Below are 18,143 nucleotides of genomic sequence, written 5' to 3' on the forward strand. Positions count from 1 at the left end.
AGAGAAGAGAAGAGAAGAGAAGAGAAGAGAAGAGAAGAGAAGAGAAGGGAAGGGAAGGGAAGGGAAGAGGAGAGGATAGGAGAGGAGAAGAGCATACATATAGGTAAATATACATACATATATCCAGATAGATATGTAGATAGATATATAGACACATTTATACATACATGCATATATATATATATAAACACATTATATATGTGGACATAAACATACAAATACATGTACAATGTATAAATACAGACTCCCAAATCCAAATCTCTCTCATGCTCCAAGAGACTATGCTTCTAACATTAGCTACTGGTCTAACGTCAGTGATGGATAGAGTAATTTCTGAGCTGGGTTTCTTGAGTCACTATCTAGGCAAGGATTACTAAAAAATTTTTATGCATCCTGTTATAAAGTGACATACTCTGTAGACTGACATTGACATGCATTAGCAGAGAGACCCAATCAGGTGCCTTCCTTTGCCAATTCAGCACAAAGAGAAGGATCTAAGCATTATCATAACAGCACCATTCTTGTTGCTAAAGGCTATAGCTGTATGTTAGCACTTTCATAATAAACCTATTTTCAGGGGCTTATAATTCAACCGTAAAAATCTGCTCCATGCTCAAACTTGGCAGAATAGAATCTCGGCCTCAGACATTCAGGATTTTCCCCCCCTTTTAAAATAAAATGTAAAGACATGTTTTGGATGGGTTTAAATTTATAGGAGTGCCCTCTTCCTTCCCCACCCCCACTCCACCCCCACTTCCGACTCAAATGAGGGATTTCAATAGCTATTTTTCTTCCATGGCATAGAGGCACCTAATCCAGTCCTGCATCAAACTGTTTCTTCTGGGTCAGCTGAAATGTTATCAAATCAGAGAAAAAGTCAAACAGCAATCTGAAGTGAATTAGAGAGCATTAGACAATAATTAGATGGAAATTATGGCCTCATTTATTCATCAAGTCAGTGCTAAAAATTTGACTGTTCTAGATCCTTCTAAAATATTTAGCTATTTGAGACACCTTTGGGAGTGGGTGAGGAAAAGATGGGATTGATTCTTGCCAGAGGTTGTTTGTAAATTGCAATGATTTTTTGGATTTAAATGCTATAACAGAGGTTATGGGCTTAAAGGACACAAAGTAACTCTTTTAATTAAAGGGCAGTAGTTGGTGAAAAAAAAAAGTTAAAATCACCTCAACAGGAGAGATTATGGGCCCAACCCAGAAAATTCACAGAATCAGTCAGGAAGCCTAGTCAGGAAGACTGGAAGTCAAATCCTGCTTCAGACTCTTACTAACTCTGTGACCCTGAGTAAGTCACTTAACCTGTCTGTGCTTCAGTCTCCTCACCTGTAAAATGAGTATAACAAATAGCACCTGCCTCCTATGGTTGTTGTGAGCACCAAATGAGATATCATATGTAAGTGCTCTGCAGACTTTAAAGCCATATATAAAATGCTCGGTATTATTAGGGTACAGAAATGAGGGGGAATGAATTGCCTCCAGGGGCAGGTCATTCTACTTTTGAATCTCTCTAGCCATAATAATAATAACAATAGCAGTTATTATTATTATTTATCCTCTGACATACTGTCATAGGTTATAATGTCATAGGATTAACATCATAGGATATTAAGTGCTCACTATTGCCAGGCACTGTGCTAAGCACTGAGGCTACAGATATGAAAATGAAAGATAGTTTCTGCCCTCAAGGGGCTGACAATCAAAAGGGGCAAAACAACATGCAAAAGAAATCTGAAGAGGGAGGTGGGATGGTAAAGGTACCTGGCATTTGGGGGTACAGTGGAGGAGTCAAAGAAATATCATGCTTATTAAGAAGAAATAAAGAATATCATGCTTAAACCACCCATTCCTCCTAGTTTGGTCCTTTGGAGATTTATTTCCAATTGGATGTGATACGTATTGTGATTGTTCATGGTTGTTTACATGTTGTTTTGCCTAATAGACTATGAGCTCCTTGGGAACAGGGGCTATTTTTGCCTTTCTGTATATTCCCAGAGTTTAGCACAATGCCTGGCACATTGTAAGCATTTAAATATTTATTGACTGATGACTGGACGGCAGAAGAACAAGCCTAATTCCCCTTCCCTCATTAGCCCTTCAGATACTCAAGGATAGCAATTATGATGCTGCCCTAGAAATTATCTCTTCTCCAGTTGGTTCTTCAAATCAATTAATTGGTTCAATCTAATCCTCATACGATGTGATCTCAAGGCCTCTTGCTAACCTGATAACCTTCTTCTGGATGTTATTTAAAATATTAAAGTCCTTTCTAAAGATGTAGTACCCATAACTGAACACAATACTGTAGTTGTGATTAGGGCAGATTATAATAACACTGCCTTAGTTTTGGACACTATGTCCCTTAATGCAACCTAATATTGCATTACCTTTTTTGACTTCTATAGCACATTTTTGATTCATACTGACCTTGCTGTCCACTAAAATGTCCAAATCTTTTTCATACGGATGGATATCTAGCCATGCCTCCCTCTTCTCATATTTGTGAAATTCATTTTTTGAACCCAAGTGTAGACTTTGCATTCATCTCTTCGGCCTTTCATTTTATCAAATTCAGAACAATGTTTTAAACCTGTCAAGATCTTTATAGATCTGGACTCTGTCATCCAACACATTAGCTCTTCACCTCAGTTTTGTGTCATCCGCAAATGTATCAAGTATACCATTCTCTACTTTTGTCTGAGAGACTGTTAAAAATGTTAAATAACATAGGGTCAAGGACACATTCCTAAGTCAGTGCACTAGAGATCCTCTTTCGGGCTGACACCAAAACATTAACAACTAGTATTTGCATTTAGATATTTAACCAATTCTCAACCCTCTTAACTATTCTTATCTAGTCCACATCTCTCCATCTTTTCCAAAAGAAACCATGAGAGCCTTGATCAAATCATTTGCTAAAATGTAGATAAACTACATCTGTAGAGTTCATCTGGTCTGCCAGTTTACTGAGCCTATCAAAAAAGGAAATAAGGTTAATTTGGCATGACCTCTTCTTAATGAAGTCTTGCTAACTCTTTGTGATCACCATTTCCTTTTCTAAATGCTCACTAAGCATTACTTTAATAATTCATCCTAGAATTTTGGCAAGTATCAGATCCATAGGATTTGATTCATAGAGTTGGATTTTTTAAAAATACATTTTATTGATGCCTTTTGTTTTTATATCACAGTAACCTGAAGAGATAATTCTCTTTCTTTCCTCCAAATGATCTCTCTATTATAAAAAGGAAGGCAGGTAAGCAAAACTAATTGATATAGGGAACATCTGAGAGTATAAACAATATTCCATATTCATGGTCCTCCACCTTTCTACCAAAAAAAAAAAGAGATACTTCCTTGTCACTTCTCTGGAAACAAAATTAGTCAGAATTTCTGAGTATTCAGTTTTAATCTAGTTTTCTTTTCATTGACATTATTTTTTACTTGTAAAAAATTACTAATTTATTACTATAAAAATTTATAATCTGTTCCTCCCACTGCCACCCCACCCCAACTAAGCAAATTTTTTTAAATAATGAAAAATAAAACCCTCGTTACAAACATATTTAGTTCAGCAAAACAAAATCCCACACTAGCCATGTCCAAGAATATATACTTCTTTATGAATTTTAAATTCATGATCTCTCTGGCAAGAGGTGACTGAGGTATTTCATCTTCAATTTTTTGGACTCATAGTTTATCAATGCCATGATCAAATTTCAAAGGTCTCTCAAAATTATTTTTCTGTACATTCATTTTTCTCATTACATAATTTTTCCCTTGGAGCTGTTTACTTTGTTCTGCATCAGTGCATAGAGGTCTTCCCAACTTCCTTTGAAACATTTCAATTCAGTTAAAATCAGATATTATTATTTGTTCAGACATCTCCTACTAGGAAAACATCCCCTTAGTTCCAATTTTGGCTGCTACAAAATGAGCTACTATATTTTTATGCCTGTAGGTCCTTTTCCTCCCTCTCTGATCTCTTTGGATTATGAGTCTAGTAGTGGTATAGCTGGGTCAAAGGGTATGCACAGTTTCAGAACTTTTGTAGCATAGTTCCAAATTTCTTCTCAGAATGACTAGAACAATTCACAGTTCTCCCAACAGTATCCTCCTATGCCTGTTTTCCTGTAGCCTCTCCAGCATTTATTATTTTCCTCTTTTGCTATCTTTGCCAGTCTAATAGTAGGAAGTAGAACATCAAAGTTGTTTTAATTTGCATTTCTTTAATTATTAGTTATTTAGAGTATGGTTTTATTTATTGATAGCTGTTTGTATATTTTGACGATTTATCCTTTGGAGAACGATTCTTAACTATTGACATTGGAGTCATTGTAGAACAGGCATTTAATAAATATTTGTTGATTCTCTTGGTTCTGCTTACATTAGTCTTACACTGGGGGTGGGGAACCTGCAGCTTTAAGGCCACATGTAGCCCCCTAGGTCCAACTGCAGCCCTTTGACTGAATCCAAACTTCACAGAACAAATCCTCTTAACAAAAAGATTTGTTTTGTAAAACTTGGACTCAGTCAAAAGGCCGCACCCAAAAACCTAGAAGGCCACATGTGGTCTCAAGGCTGCAGACTCCCCACCCATGGTCTACATCATTTCATGTAAATCTTCTTTGGCCTCAGAATTCCTTATACTTACTTTTAGCAATACAATAATATCCCATTATAGTCATATACAATGACTTATTCAATCGAACCCTAATAGATGGGCACCCACTTTGTTTGCATTTTTATATTACCACAAAAAAGTCATAATGAATAATTCATTATAGTTTTTATTGACCTATTTAGGGCATATTCATTGACCTCTAGTTTGTAGATTTTGTTCTCTTTCCTTTTTTTTTTTTTTGAAAATTAGGATATTTGCTTTTCTGTAAGCTCTGCCTCACTTAAATCTAATTCGCATGAAAATCAAGATGTAGTAATTGTGATGTGATTGGTTCTCTTCCAGAATGAAGGATGAGAAACATCATCTTTCTCGTTCTCTATAGTCTTCCAAAGGTCACAGACAGTGGCTCATCAATCTCATTCAATCAATCAATAAGCACTTATGAAGTACTTACTAGCTTACTATGCAACAGGCACTGTGCTTAACATTGAGGATGCAAAGAAAAAGTAAAAACATTTCCTGCCCTCAAGGAACTTACATTCTAATGAGGGAGATAAAATGTACAGAAATAATTGCATATACAATATCTACAGAGCATTTATAAAGTAACTTTAGAGGTGAAAACACTACTGGCTGGGGGTGGGGTAGGAAAGACCTACAGAAGGTGGTTTTTGAGTTGAGTCTTGAAGGAAGCCAGGGCTTCTAAGAGGACATGAGGAAGGCAAACATTTCAGGCATGGGGGATAGCCAATGCAAAGGTGCAGAGATGGTACTAGGATTGTCATATGTGAGAAATGGAAAGTGGGCCAATATGGCTGGACTACAGAGTATGGGGGGAGTCATGTGTAAAACAACTGGAAAGGTGGGATGAGGTCAGATTGTGAAGAGCTTTAAATGCTCAAGAGGCAATTAAACAATTTACACACATTATGCTAAAAGTAATAGGGAGCCACTAAAGTTTATTGAGTAGGTAGTGATAACATGGTCAGACCTAAACTTTAGGAAAATCATTTTTGGCAATTATATAAAAGATGGATTAGTGTGGGGAGAGACTTGAGGCAGGGAGACCAAGTTGAAGGCTGTTGGAGTAATTCAGATAAAAGGCGAGTAGGGGCCAATCCTTTGGTGGTAACTGTATGAGTAGAGAAAATGGAACATATGTGAGAGAAAATGTGGCAATAGAAATGAAAAGATTTGGCAATTAGCCTACAATGGAGCTCTCCTGGCTCTGGTACTCCAGTCATCAAGATCAGTGAAGTCCTTTCTTACTCTCTCCTTACCTAGCTAGTCCATTGAGCATTATCTTTGGTGGAGAAAGGAAGCAAAAGGAGAGACAAGCAGCTCTACAGTGGATTCATCTCTGCTCTACTCTTCTTTTCTCCAATTTTTTTAAACCAAAATGACTATTTTGTTCTTAGTTTTTCTTCCTGGCTACATCTCATTCTGACATTTAACATTCCCAACATGAGTCTTAGAGAATCATGACCATCTTTGTATTCATTCTTCCATTACCATTTCATATTTCCATCTTCTATGTTTGAACTAAAAAGCATTTTGAGCAATTACTGTGTGCTCTTTTAAATATCTAAGTTGGTTGATGAGTTCTCTGTCCATCTACATTTGTCTCATTGGACAATGCCCCCTTTTCTCCCCCATCACAGTTGTTTCCCCTTGTGTCATCAGACTTCTGTTCTTAGGTGCTTCCCATTGAGCCTGAGCAGACTTCTCCAATAGAATTTTAGGTCACAAAATCCTTCCTATCTTTACAACGAACCCTTTAAAATATGTACTCTTGAAATCTGGGGCAGTGGTATCAAACTCAGATCGAAGCAGGGGCCACTATTCTGTACAAGAGGATCCCCAAGGGCTACCTATTGACTTTGTTTAATCCAGTTCAGGCCATACCTGAGAGTGTTGTGGGCCACAGGCCATGTGTTTGAAACTTCTGATCTAGGAGATATGTCAGACTTTTCTTATATACCCTCTCTTCTACCACAAATTCAAAAATGGAGTTTTCACTTTCCCAGAAGGTTCCTATCATTTATACCTCAATAACCAATTCCTTATTGTTGGTGAGAATCACATGAGAATAAATTTTCTCTTTCTTGGTTCCTCTGTCTTTTGAGGGATGAAGTTATCATTAAGGAATGTCAAGAAATTATTAGTGGCTCTACTTAGGGTAAATGTGTGAGATAATTGAAGTTCCCCATTACTACTATACCACATCACTATTCCATACTTATGATCTGTTTCCCATGTACTTCATCAATTTGCTACTTCTGTACTAGTGGTTTATAATATAATGTAGTTTCTTACTTGCCTTCCTTCTCTGCTGGCTTTGTTATTTTTTACTAAAGTGCTCCCCTCCATGCTTACCTACTCTGATTCCTGGATTTATATCGGAATATATATCCTTACTTAACATAATGATTATAAAGTGCTTAGTAGAGTGCCTGGCACATAGTAGGCACTATATAAATGTAGGTTATCATTCTTATTACTCCACCCATCCACATCCCCTTTGCCCATTCTGTTTCTTCTGGATTGGTTATATCCTTTTATTGCCATATTCTAGTTATAAGATCCAACTCACCAAAATCTCATTAATGAGAGAGATCTCAGTGATGAGTTCAAATTTTCTTCTTCCTTGCATTAGGATTTCTGGTTCCCTTTGTTAATTATCCATCTTTTTTGCATAGATATCTCAGGCCATCAGCTTTATTTATGGCTCTTTCCTTGGATTTTGTGTTTTATGAACTTTTCAAAACTCTACTGCCAAAGAATTTCTTCCTACATTGTAGGCATGATCATTGGCATATAATTTGATTGATAGAGGGATAGAGTTTTCTATTTATCCCTTTTCATTTTAAAGTTCTCTTCATTAGATTTGCAAGACTCCAAACAAATGTAGTGTTACCAGCCCATATTAAGTGTACTCCATCTCTGACCGGAGCTTATCATCCCTATATTTAACCTATGCCATAGAAATCTATGTTTAGCTAGAAAGGGACCTTAAAAATCACCTAGTTCAACTTTTTTTTGTTTTTTATATTGGGAAATTAAGCCCCAGAGAAGGAGAATAACTTGCCCAAGGTCACATAGCTGGTTGTAGAGGAGCCATGTCTAGAGTATTAGACCCAAACCAGGTTTTGTTCTACTATACAACAATGTCCCCATTTCATCAAAAGAATAAATTGTTCTGAACATATTATATTAAACATCAGTATTTTCACATTTTAGTGAAACGTGTTTGATTTGATATGTTATTTGCTGGGTAGTATATGCTTTTCCTAGTATCTGTTAATATTGTTCTCTGCAAAATAGTTTTCCGTAACTACTAAAAATCTAAAATTCCACTGACCTGCAGGGCCTGCCTAACATTGGAAGGGGCATTCTGTATAGAGCACTGGTTTAAATTTCACTTCTGTGATTGACTTTGAGTGAACCCCATATGGTGGGGAATGGATGCAGAGATGAAGTTCTATCTAATGACAAATGAAAATTAGTGGATTTTCCCACTCTCTTTTTACCAGGTTGCTGCCCCTTTCCCCATTTTTTCCATAATATCTGTCACTTCAGCTGCTGTTCTGTATATGCCTCCAGTTGTTAATGCAGAAAGGGAAGAGTTTGTCGTCTGTTTAGCAGGAGAGAGTCCCCTCAGATGATTAACAGATGAAATCTCAAAAGTGTAGCATTTCAAAGCTGCCAAACCATTGTGGAATATTTTACATTTCAGCGGCTTCATCTGCTCAGCAGCCATTGTTTGCCTGGCGAATTACTCTTTGGTACATATGCTTCTGGTTTGGGAGCCTTATTGGTTTTGGTTCTTGATTTCCACCCTTTCCTTTACACAGGCACATAGGAAATCATGACTGAAATCAGATTCATAAAGTAGTGACTGGTGTGAATAGAAACAAATATGTCCTCTCTTCTGAGGAGCAGACAAGGGTAAAATATAGTTCGAACCTCTTGGAACACTTGAGGCAGGGGGTATGAGCTGGGAGAGGAGCACCCTGATTAAAGAAGATCTTACATTATGCTGAATGGTGGCAAAAAAAGCATTCCAAAAGGTTTAAGCCATGATAGGATCCTCAGAAATCCCATCGAGACTATGTTGATGTGTTTTTATTCAGAGGCACATCCAAGGGAAGCCCTTCCCTCTCCCCACAAAGGCTTGGGGCCATTCTAAAATATGCTCATTTGTGCATATTTTAGGAAGGTGCTCACTTCTATTTGTCTTTAGAAAAGCTCAAGTTCATTTTGTAGATGAATATTATACTTGTAGAGGGAATACAAGAAGAAGAAGAAGAAGAAGAAGAAGAAAAAAAGGAGGAGGAGGAGGAGGAGAAGGAGGAGGAAGGGGAGAATTACTACAAATGATGGTCAATATATCCTATTATAATCACAGTGCTTTAAGGAAATGAATTTTCCAAGTATATTCTGCTTAAGTCCCATGTTTAAAACATGTTTACTTTGGGTTGTTGAGAGGATCAAGTGAGAAAAAGTATGTAAAGGATAGGGATTGGGCTTGTGATTTCATTAGGATAGAGAACTTCCAGGTAAGAAAGCTTCCTCTACCAATATAGTTTAGCACCTTCTCTGTGACTTATAGTCTTAGAGAGTTGCCTAGAGCATGTAGGGGTTAAGTGACTTGTCCAGGATCACACAGCCAATATGTGTCAGAGGCAGGATTTGAACCCAGCTCTTCCTGACTTTGAGGAGATTTCACTATACACTGTACCATGCTGCCTCAATATAGGAACTTCGTAAACTTTAAAATGCTACATAAATGTTGGCTATTATCATTATTATTAGTAATAATGATTAACAATAATAATAATAATGAGACCCAGGGGCCATGTAGGAAAGTTGGCCTCAGAGTCAGAAAAATCTGGATTTAAGTCTTGCTTCTGACATGGAGTGGCTGTGTGATCCCGCACAAGTCACTTAAACTCTTAATGCCCTAGGCAATTCTTGAAGACTAGAAATTGGAAAACAGTTGCAGATCCACATTTCCTCAACTGCGAGTTCCCACCACCAGTGAAATTATAGGTCTAGACCCCTCCTCTCATAACAACAATAATAGTAATTATTAATCTCATTCTCACCATAGGTCCAGGCTCTTTACCCCTCTAAAATTTTGTGGGGTTTGGGGGAACGATGATCTGATCCTGAATTGCCATCCCTTTATATACACAAGTTAACATCACCCAACCATTTGCTTGATGCTTCTTGGTCAACATATATTTGGTTAAGTTCACATTGTTATTATTATCATAAAAAGAGTTTTCATCTTTTTTGGTGGAGTTCAGATAGAAACAGTTCTAGGACAAGTTACTTTACTGCTTTTTTTTAATATTTATTGTACTGGGGATTATTGCAAAAGTGGAAAACTAATTTTTTTTGGTAGATGAAAAGAAGTCTTAAGATGTAAGGTCATTACCCACAGGCTCCTGTTAGTATCCTCTGCACAATGCCAGATGTAACCAGGATGATGGAGCTGATATGAACCTCATCCTGTTCCCACATAATTTTATTTCTCTTCCTGGGTCTATATTTTGAAAGCTGTTCATTTCACGTAGCTTAGAGAATATGAGTAGTTAGTCTGGTAACATCTATTAAAATGTTCTTAAATTTTTACAGATCAGTGTTATGTCAGGGTGATTGTGGACAATAGTTCAGTCTATGATAACGTTTAGGTTCCCCTACAGTTTATTGGTTGAGTATTCATGGATATATTGAGATCTGTATTTGTAATATAGGCATTTGTCATTTATCTATCCATGAAAGACAGCAAACTTCTGATACATAATTCTGGCCAATTGTTCCTGTATCATTAGGGATTTATGGTGCTAATTTTTTGCATTATGCAGTGGTGTGATATAGAGCCTCTACCATCTCACTGCATATTCTACACTTATCATGAATTCAGATTCCAGGATAACCCTTCTGGGTGGGCATGGTTGAACACACAGCAACCACTAGGAGAGTCTGAGGCTGGTGGATCTCTTGAGCTCAGCTGAAGTGTGTAGCTCAAATGTTCTCAGATGTGGGCCAGTTGGATGTCCACACTAAGTTCAGCGTTAATATGGTGACCTCAGTATGGTGAACCCAAACCAGGATGTGTGGGTAGGGAGTAGCCAGGTTGCCTAAGGAAGAGCAAACTTGTCCACATTGGAAAATGGAAAGGCCCTTTATGTATAAAAGTATAGCAGCTCTTTTTGTGATGGCAGAGAACTGAAAAATAAGGGGGTTCTCATCAATTGGGAAATAGTTGAATAAATTGTGTTAGTTCATAGGTGTTAATTGCTCTAAATGTGTTCTTCTGATTCTGCTTTGATGTCATGATGCCATCACATCTCTTGATATGGTCAATGCTTTCCTGCAGGAGACGAAGGTACTTGTAGGTATCACCTTCATCCATTCGTCACCTTCGTCCAATCTAGCCTTCAGGTTTGAGTTCAAGATTAGCACCTTTAGTCCCTATCTTTTTCAGAATGTACACTTGAGGCCAGAAAATATTTTGATGCCATTGGAGAAAGATTCCATGAGATGAAGACATTTCATGTGTTTTTTTCTCCCCAAGTTAAGTCATTTAGCTTTTTTCTTTGCAATCTATGTACATCAAATGATTAATTAAATAGAAATGTTTTACATAATTGCACATGTATAACCTATATCTGATTGCTTACCATCTCAGGGAGGGGGGAGGGCAACGAGGAAGGGATGGATGGAATTTGGAACTCAAAACTTTAAATAAAAGTGTTAAAAAATTTAAAAAAATGATTAAGATATTTTGGTTCAATTCCCAACGTCAGGTCTAACTTAATTTGCAAGTCATACGTAGTCGAATTTCATACAGACTATCATGGATTTAAGGCTAAGTAGAACTTAACCCTAAATGCCTCACTATTATTATTATACCTGTGATCTCATCATGCAGGTAAGTTATTCCATCTGTATATATCCCAGCCCTATTGTGCCTTCTCAGACTGTGTAATTCCAGCCCCGGTTCTTCCATGGATCCTCTGTGGAAGAATTGCCTAATGGACAAGAGGCCCTTCTCTAGGTATATTTCTCAATTTATAAATATTAGCATTGCATGTAAAGCAGCTATGGCTCGGTAGAGTGCTGTGCCTGGAGTCAGGACACACACTCAAAAATGAGGCAGTTTTACAATACAAATTTTGAGCCTGATACAGAGCTGTTGCATAACTACCTAGTTACAATAAACCTTAGACTAATAAGAATCCAACTGTCCAGATCTCTCCTGAAAACTATGAACTCTTTGAGGACAGGGACCATTTTTTGTTGTTATTGTTTTTTTATGTATCCACAGAGCCTAGCACAGTGAGCATTAAATAAATGCTTATTGAATTTAATTAAATTGACCCAGAATTCTTTTCATTTTCCTGAGAGATTGATTTTTATAAGATATGAAAGATTCACTTTCATACAAAAGAGAAAATTTTTGTTGTTCAGTCATGTCTGACTCTTCATGGCCCTATTTGGGATTTTCTTGGCAAAAATATTGGAGTGGTTTGTCATTTCCTTCTACAGTTTATTTTACAGATGAGGAAACCGAGGCAAACAGCGTTAAGTAATTTGCCAAGGGTCACACAGCTAGAAAGTATCTGAGGCTGTATTTGAACTCACAAAGGTGAGTTTTCTTGACTCCAAGCCCAGCACTCTATCCACGGTACCACCTAGCTGCCCTAAGAGAAAATTACTAGGAAGCAAATGATTATTTACCTTTATTAAAACAACAACAATAACAACAAATTAGTTCACTGCTTATATCCTGGCATCAATCTACAGTCAACCCAACTTTCTCTTCATATTCTACACCTGAAACTAGAGTTCAAAATGGTGACGCCCATGTGCCTGCAAGGTCCTTAATCATCAAAGATTCAGTTACGTTTATGATACTATACTTATCAGATAGAGAGGAAAAGATTCATACATTTTATTAATTTATTTTGATTTATCCACAATCACTTCCATAAGCTTTTGAGTTTAAAGTATTTCTCCTCCTCACTCCTCCTCCCTCCCCAAGATGGCACATAATCTGATATAGGCTTTACATTGTACATTCCTATTAAACATCTTTCATGTTTTTAGAAAGATGTGTAACAACAAAGAGTTAAAATCAAAATGGTTTGGGGATTAACTGTAGAAGGTTGTGTTGAGACCAGCCTTGGTAGGGACTACAGGGAGGCACATTTCATCTCATTACAAACACATGATGTTGAGCAACTAGAGTTGTATGTCCAAAGTTAGATAGGCTTTGGGCATTTTCACTTGGAGACTAGGTGACCTCTTCTCAGCAACGTCACAGAGAATTGACTTTCTTCAGGGAGATATTGAATGGACCAACCCCTGCAGTCATTCTGACTCTGAGATTCTTTTATTCTAAACCTAAAACTCCATTAAAAACCATAAACCTCCACTGGGTATTTAACCCAAATACTCTATTACTTGAACATTCTAGTTTTTATGTATTTTATAATCAGGGCCTATACAAAATGTACCTGAACTCAAAATATTTATATAATCTTCTCTTATGATTGAAGTACCACCTCCTATTCTTGGTTTTTTCTGATCCCACCAGTTGTTACAGTGTCTCCTACGTTACTTTAGATGTACTTTACATTTATATGAGTACATGTTACTTTTTCTCAGTAGAGTATAATTTCTTTAAGGGCTGCAACTGTGACATTTCTGTCTTTGAAGCCCCAGTGTCTGGGACAGTCCCTACCTGGCACGAGAACTCAAAAAATGCTTGTTGAATTGAATGGTGTAATGTTGTTCAATGAATAACCCAGTGAAGTAAAATCATATTAGCCCCACCCTTCTTATCCACTCAGTGACAATCCAAGACCTCCCTCCCTTTATCCCTTCTTCCTTTCTGTATTTCCTTATTTTCAGGTATGTTCATTCAACTTAAAAACAAACAAACAAACAAACACAGAAACAAAAACAAAAATAAAACAAAACTGACTGGGGATCTCTTTGGTGCACACAGCCAAGAATATCATGATTTGTGTGCTAGTTAGTAGAGTTTCTTCTAAAAGATTTTGGGGATTTTCTCTGGAAAGGACTTGTAAGAAGAAGTAAAAATCAGTCTCAATCAAAATCTTGTTGGAAAATGGGCTCTATGAAAGGGTATTTCTAGAAGGAATTTCTAACAAAGCTAACTTATTTCTCCTCCTTGACATTTCCAATAAGAAAATTGGGGACAATTTATCTTCTGTCCCCAAATACTACTTAATCTATTTAAATTTTTTTCCAATTAACATAAGCATTTCTTTTTTTCTCCTTCAAACCCCACCCTCCACTAGAAAAAAAGAAAGAAAAACAAAACCTTTATAACAAATGTGTATAATCAAACAAAACAAATTCTCACATTGCTCATATCCAAAAATGTGTGACTCAGTCTATCTCTGTTAGGAGATGGGTAGCATTCTTCATCATTGGTCTTCTGGAACCATGCACTGATCAGAGTTCTTAAGTTTTTCAAAATAGTGTTGTTTTTGAAACACTTCATAATGTTATTGTGTAAATTGTTCTCTTGGTTCTATTCACTTCTCTTGGTTCTATGCACTTCATTCTGCATCAGTTCATATAAATCTTTAGAGGTTTCTTTGAAATGGTTCCTTTTGTTGTTTCTTATGGTACCTTGGTATTCCATTACACTCATATCAATCATTCCCTGGTTTATGGGAACCCTCTGAGTTCTTTGCCATCACAAAAAGAGCTGCTATACTTTTATACATAGAAGTCCTTTATTCTTTTTTTTTATTTCTTTGAGGGGTATATACCTAGTAGTGATATCACTAGGTCAAAGGGTATGCAGAGTTTGGGAATTCTTTGTTACAAATTGCTTTACAGAATGGCTGGACCAATTCAGTTCCACCAATAGTGCATTAATGTGCTTGTTTTCCTGCAGCCCTTCCAATAATTGTCATTTTTCTTTTTTGTTAACTTCACCATTCTAATGAGTATAAGGCAGAAATTCAAAAATGTTTTAATTTATGTTTCTCTGATTTGGAGCATTATTTTGTGCGGCTATTGGTGGCTTGGATTTCTTCCATTGAGAACTGCCTTTTCCCCATTTATCAGTAGGGGAATGACTCTCATTCTTTGGTTCCTTATATATCTTGGAAATGAGATCTTTATTAGAGAAACTTGTTACAAAGATTTTTTCCAGTTAACTGTTTCCCTTCTAATCTGAGTTACGTTGTTTATGTTTTTGCATTTTTTTTCTTTGTTCAACTTTCAGGATTACAGATTTAAAGCTTGAAGGAACCCTGAACATCATCTAGTCCATCTAGCATCTAACAGATGAGGAAGTTGCGTAACAGACAGGTTAAATGACTTGTCCCAAGTTATTTTATTGTTGTCATTGTTGTTGGACTGAAGCAGTGATTTCATTGGCATAGGGAACTCTCATTGGGGTAGCTCCCTCTATTGGTTCAGGTAAGCACCTTCCCTGAAATGAAATTTTAGAGAGTTGTCTGGGAGTTCCTGGAAGTTAAATGACTTTGTTGTTGTTGTTCAATTGTTTCAGTTATGTCCAACTGTTCATGACCCACTTTGGGGTTTTCTGGGCAAAGACACTGGAGTGTTTGCCATTTTCTTCTCTAGCTTATTTTACAGTTGAGGAAACTGAGGCAAACAGGGTTAAGTGACTTGCCCAGGGTCACACAACTAGAAAGTGTCTGAGACCAGATTTTAATTCAGGTCTTCCTGATTCCAGGCCTGGCACTCTATTCATTCTGCCACCTAACTGCCTTAGGTGACTTTACCAAAGTTATACAGCCATTATGTGTCAAAGGAAGAACTTGAATCCAGGTCTTCTGGACTTCAAAATTGGGTCTCTATCCATTATGCTTCTCCCGTAAGTTTATGTAGCTGGTTAAATGCAAAGCTGAGATTCAAGATGCAGAGTTGGGACAACCTATATATGTAAACAGCTTTGCAAATCTTAAGTTGCTATGTAAATCTTAGCTTCTATTGTTGTTATTACTACACATGAGACTTTCTGTCATCTAATCTCCTTGGGGCATAATTCAGTAGTGAAATCACTGAATTAAAAGTGGATTAATATTTGGATAACTTTTCTCACATAATTCCAAATTGCTTCCCGGAATGTTTGGATCAATTCACAGCTCTGCCAAAGCAAATTGATGTTTATCTTTTCATAGCCTATCCAGTATTGACTATTTCCATCCCTGCCAATCTTTGCCAATATGATGGCTCTGTATTTATACTTGAGAACTTTTTAAATTTGAATTTCCTCGGTGATTTAAAACATTGTAAAATTCAACTAAACAATCATTTATTAACTAGCTACTATGTATAAGGCATTAGGGATATAACGCCCCTCCCCAATTAAATTAAATTAAAAACCAACAGTTCATTGATATCCTGAGCAAAGGAAATCCTCCAGAAAGTTGAGTGCACCCCATTGTGGCAAACTTTTGACAGGACCTGGATGGGAATAACACAGAATGAACTATTATGAGGAGGTGATAATCTGCATTATTGGAGGGAACTTTCAGATCGATGAAAACACAGATCTACTTGAATATTGTGCTGAAGAGAATTATTGTTGCAATCAGTTTCTTCCTTGATTCTCTTTGGTTTTTAAAATAAAGTATCATGCTGTAAGTACTTACATTTCTTAAGTTTCTCTTCTTTGATTAATTTGCATGCCAAATGCCCTGTTCATCTCTGGTTTCTTCAATAAGACATTATTTAAATTCCTCACTGCTACCGAAAGTGCATCATTTCTTCCCTGTACTGTTATGCTCATATTTACAAGATATGTGTTTATCTGGGGATAAATGTTGGCACTTGTCTTAAATTTACTGGTACTATTAGGGGGTAGTTATTTAGTCAAATTCACAACCCTTAATGTATCTCTTGATACCAAGATCAAGCCAAATGATAAATGAATTCAAAGTAGAAAAATCAAAGAAAACGGAATTGTGAGGTAATAACAAGTAATCGAATCAGGTATTCAGTGCTCTTAGCTCCTGTTCCTGAATAGCTATAATCCCTCACACATATCCTGGGAGAAACAGGCATCTCTCAATTCCTGTCAGCAGGACTGATACACATCAGTTCATTCATAGAAAAGTGATAGAGAAATGCGCTATCACAACAGTCTTGGCACTGCTGGCTTCTTGAGTCAGTAAGAAGACAGAATTGTTAAGATTGGTGTTGATTGTTGTCCCAGGACAGCAACAGCAGCTGATCTCTTTTGCTGCTGCCATCTAAGGTGTGCTGACCTCTCTTGGTATTGTAATAACCACAGCATAATCTAGATGCAGCAACCATTTCTCTTTGTCTCTCTTATCTCCTTGGATAGCACACCTATCCAATCTGAGTTTTCACTAGTGGTTTTTCCTTGCTGCTTCCACTCCTCCTGCAGTCCCTTACTTCCTTCCCATTGGAAGCTTGCACTCTGCCTCTGAAACTATCCTGGGCTCTGACAAGTGAGTGTTCACCTTATATTGTCTGGAGTCAGGTTTCTACTCATTTCCTGACCACCAGTTCCAAACTATGTTGCTGTGTTTGATGATTCCCACCTTCCTTCCCCACCATCTGCTTTCCAGCTTATTTTTGTGTATTGACTTCCCCAATTATAATATCAGCCCATTGAAGTCAAAGGCTGATATGTTGCTTACTTGCATCTTTATCTCTAGAGCTTGTGATCATCTCTGGTACTTAGTAAGTGCTTAATAAATGCTCAATCTTTTTATCTATCTCTATCTCTTTACCAATTTCTCTATCTTCAGGCTACAAATTGTTAATTACAAAAGTACTTTAAAAACAGAAATGAGGGGCTCTAGGTGTGGAATGTTTCACACACTTTCAGTTGAGATCACTCTGTGATTAGTTTTGCTTAATTGTTATAGGAGAGTTCTCACCTAGTGGAGTAATCTGGACATTTTTGTAATATAAAAACAAAACACGCCAAGAAAACTTTTTTTTTAAAGATCAATTGCTTTGACTTGTTGAGGTCTTAAGTGTTCCAAATTTTTCTGACTTCAGATTTTGCACTGCTAGTCTTTTTAAAAATTAATTTATTTTGATTTATTAATAATCACTTCCATAAGCTTTTGAGTTTTAAATTTTTCTCCCCCTCCCTCCACACCTCCCTCCTAAAATGGCACTCAATCTGATATAAGCTATACATATGCATTCCTATTAAACATTTTCACATTAGTAATGTTGTAAGGAAGAATTAGAACCAATAGGAGGAACCATCAGAAAGAGGAAACAAAACACAACAGAAGAAAAAAAAATAGCAAATAGTATGCTTTGATCTGCACTCAAATTCCATAGTTCTTTTTTTGGATATGGATAGCATTTTCCAACATTAGGCCTTTAGAGATATCTTAGTTCCTTGTATTGCTGAGAAGGGTTAAGTCTATCAACATTAGTCATCACACAACATGGCTATTACTATGTACAACATTTTCTTGGTTCTGCT

The sequence above is a fragment of the Vombatus ursinus genome, unplaced genomic scaffold, assembly GCF_900497805.2.
Source record: "Vombatus ursinus unplaced genomic scaffold, bare-nosed wombat genome assembly UNPS02009205.1, whole genome shotgun sequence".
Classification (NCBI taxonomy): Eukaryota; Metazoa; Chordata; class Mammalia; order Diprotodontia; family Vombatidae; genus Vombatus; species Vombatus ursinus.